We start from the raw sequence: 3,588 nt of genomic DNA on the forward strand, positions 1-3,588 counted from the left end.
TTTATTTCATTTAGTAAACAGAAAAATAACATTTTTGCGTAACAATATTGCAGGAAGACTCTGGTGTGGGTGGAGCACAGAAGCACGGCAGGCGGTTGTTTGCGATTCGTTCTCGACTTTATTGTTGCTTTACAGCACACAACTTAGACACACTCTCTCTCACAGACGCACACACACATATACACACACAGGCTAGAAGCAAGCTCTCGGTGCCATCCTCCCCTTCTCACCCTCCTTTTATCAGGCACAGTCACTGAAGGAGACACACAAACACACGCTAATTGATAACAGGTGTAGTGACATGACCACTCACCTTCCCTGACTCTGCCCTCCATTCACAGACTGACGCTCGGCCACGCCCCCGCTACCACATGCCCCCACCGCCTGACTCAGGCCGGGGAGCCGTCCGGCCTGAAGCTGACTCCCCCCCCTTGACAGGACAGGAAGTCCGCCACCGCCATCTGTGCCCCCAGCCTGTGGACCACCTCGAATTTAAACGGCTGGAGTGCAAGATACCAAGGGGTGATCCGCACGTTGGCATCCTTTATGCGGTGGAGCCACTGGAGGGGTGCGTGGTGCAAACAGAGGGTGAAAGGGCGTCCCAGCAGGTAGTACCAGAGGGCGAGGACCACCCACTTGATGGCGAGGCACTCTTTTTCAATCGTGCTGTACCTGCCTTCCCGCATCGACAGCTTCCAGCTAATGTACAGCATGGGACACTCCTCCCCCTCCCCCTCCTGGGACAGAACGGCCCCCAGCCCTCTGTCCGATGCATATTGTCTGCAAAATAAAGGGGAGAGAAAAGTCAGGGGAGTGTAACAGTGGCCCCCCACACAGTGCAGCCTTTACCTTAGAGAAAGCCTGTTGGCATTGCTTCATCCACTGGACCAGATCTGGTGCTCCCTTTTTAGTGAGATCAGTCAGCGGGCTGGTGACATCCAAATAATTAGGTATGAACCTCTGAAGGTAGCCAGCCAGCCCCAGGAACTGAATCACCCCCTTTTTGGTCTTGGGCCTTGGGCAGGCCGCAATCGCTGCCGTCTTATTAATTTGGGGACGCACCTGCCCATGGCCCAAGTGGAAACCCAGATACCGTACTTCCACCCACCCAATCGCACATTTCCTTGGGTTGGCTGTGAGACCCGCCCACCTCAGTGACTTTAGGATGGCCCTAAGGTGTTCAAGGTGCCGCGGCCAGTCATTACTATAGATGATAATGTCATCCAGATACACAGCTGCGTAGGTGGCGTGGGGGTGGAGGACCCTGTCCATAAGCTGTTGGAATGTTGTGGGTGCCCCAAACAGCCCAAAAGGAAGTGTGACAAACTGGTGTAAGCCAAACGGTGTGGAAAAGGCTGTTTTCTCTCAGGATAGAGGAGTCAAGGGGATCTGCCAATATCCCTTCGTTAAATCCAGTGTCGAATAAACATGAGCAGCGCCTAATCAATCGAGCAACTCATCAATGCGAGGCATTGGGTATGTGTCAAATTTAGACAGCGCATTGACCTTTCTATAGTCCACACAGAACCGGACTGATCCGTCAGTCTTGGGAACCAGGACCACTGGGCTGCTCCAGTATCTGTGGGACTCCTCGATTATGCCATTTCGAGCATGACCTTGAGTTCATCCCGAACCACCTTTTTTTTGTGTTCGGGCAATCGGTAAGGGTGGCTACACACTACCACCCCTGGGGGCGTTTCGATGTGGTGTTCTATGAGGTGGGTACGACTAGGAAGGGGTGAGAACATGTCAGAAAATTCCTTCTGCAACTTGGCTACCTCCGTGAGTTGGGCCGGTGAGAGGTGGTCTCCACAAGGGACTAGAGTGGTCCGAGATGTTATCTTTTTTAGCTCTGACCCCAGCTCTGCCTTCTCTGGGACTACTGATGCCAACGCCACGGGGACCCCCTCATTCCAGCGTTTTAAAAGGTTGAGGTGGTAGATTTGCAGTGCCCCACCCCTATCCGTTTGCTTCACCTCATAGTCGATGTCCCTGACTCGCCGTGTGACCTCAAAGGGCCCTTGCCACTTGGCGACTAGTTTAGAACTCCACGTGGGCAATAATATGAGCACTTTGTCTCCCGGCGTGAACTCTCTAAGGCGCATGCCCCGTCATACAGCCGGCTTTGACGTTCTTGTGCCTGCCGCAAACTCTCCTGGGTTAGGTGCATGAGGGTGTGGAGTTTTGCGTGCAGGTCAAGAACGTACTGAATTTCGTTTTTACTAGGTGAAGGTCCCTCCTCCCAATTTTCACATAGCACGTCCAAAATGCCACGCAGCTTATGCCCATATAACAATTCAAATGGTGAAAACCCTGTGGAGGCTTGTGGGACCTCTCGTACTGCAAATAACAGGGGCTCGAGCCACTTATCCCAATTATGTGCATCTTCGCTGACAAACTTCTGAATTATATTTTTGAGAGTTCAATTGAACCATTCTACTAAGCCATCTGTTTGTGGGTGATAAATGCTGGTGCGGATAGACTTAATCCTCAGTAACCCATACAGCTCACGCAGTAAGCATGACATGAATGTAGTGCCTTGGTCTGTCAGGATTTCTTTCGGAATCCCAACCTGGGAGATAAAGCGGAAGAGTGCTTCTGCAATAATGCATGCTGAGGTATTGCGGAGAGGCACTGCTTCCAGATATCGCGTTGCATAGTCTACCAGAACTAAAATAAAGCGATACCCCCATGCTGACCGATCTAATGGCCTGACGAGATCCATCCCAATTCTTTCAAACTGGGTCTCAATTAAAGGGAGAGGGTGCAAAGGCGCTTTTGGAGTTGCCGCAGGATTTACTAATTGGCATTCGTGGCACGCCACACACCACCGATGGACATCCCCACGAATCCCTGGCCAATAGAACCGGGCCATTATTCGGGCTAGTGTCTTATCCTGCCCCAAGTGTCTGGCCATGGGATTAAAGTGAGCCGCTTGGAATACGAATTCCCGGAGGCTCTTTGGAATTAATAACTGTGCTGTCTTGTTGCCAGTTTGAGTGTCCTGCGTCACTCGGTATAACCTATCCTTAATAATAGCAAAGTAGGGGAAGGCCGGCGTCGCATTTGGCTGGAGACTTTGACCATCGATTACTCTCACTTGGTTAAATGCATGCTGCAGAGTCTTGTCTTGTGACTGCTCTCATGGGAAATCCCCAAGGGAATCCCTGAGAGAGGGAGGAGGGACAGGGCGCTCCTCACTCCGCGTGTCACACTGACGCGGTGCTGATGTAGACAGCTCTGTGACAGCTTCTCCCGCCAATGCTACTCCAGGGCTCTCCCTAGCTAAATTACGTCAGGACCCACTCTTCACTATGTGCGTCATTAATTCCTTAAACCCCAGCCAATCAGTCCCCAAAATTAGCGAGTGGGTGTGACGAGGATTAACTGCTGCCTTTACACTATATTTTTTCCCTCGAAATAGAATGTGGATGGACACCAAAGGGTAGTTGTGAACATCCCCGTGCACACACAACACCTTTACCATTCATGCTCTCCCCAATTCCTCACCTTGCACCAGGCTTTGGTGGATTGAGGTCTGGTTACAGCCGGAATCCACCAAAGCCTGAAACGTATCCCCTTGGACAC

This window comes from Neoarius graeffei, chromosome 21 (assembly GCF_027579695.1).
Source record: "Neoarius graeffei isolate fNeoGra1 chromosome 21, fNeoGra1.pri, whole genome shotgun sequence".
Classification (NCBI taxonomy): domain Eukaryota; kingdom Metazoa; phylum Chordata; class Actinopteri; order Siluriformes; family Ariidae; genus Neoarius; species Neoarius graeffei.